The sequence below is a fragment of the Penaeus monodon genome, chromosome 24 (genome assembly GCF_015228065.2).
Source record: "Penaeus monodon isolate SGIC_2016 chromosome 24, NSTDA_Pmon_1, whole genome shotgun sequence".
NCBI lineage: Eukaryota > Metazoa > Arthropoda > Malacostraca > Decapoda > Penaeidae > Penaeus > Penaeus monodon.
In genome coordinates, this window is record NC_051409.1 from 31519338 (window position 1) to 31519674 (window position 337).

Sequence of the window (337 nt, forward strand, 5' to 3'; positions counted from 1 at the left end):
ACATATATATTGTTATGGGTAGCTTCCCATGATAACGATACCTTTTGAACTTTGTGATATGGCAACTATTGTTCGAATCTTAGTATGGGAAAACAAAATTTTTTTTTTGTATCATTGAAACACATGAAAATATTCTTATAAAAATATCAACCATAAAATAGTGGAAAAAAGTACTGAATTGTATTTTTTCCTCACACGAACAAACGGACACAAGTCACAGAAAGAGACAACAGTAGCCAAGTGTCACAAAAGTTCTACGTCGTCCTTACCGTAGCTATGTTACGTGCCGTTTTACCTATGTTATTTTCTGCTTGATGAACGTAAGTTTTGGCTTCGG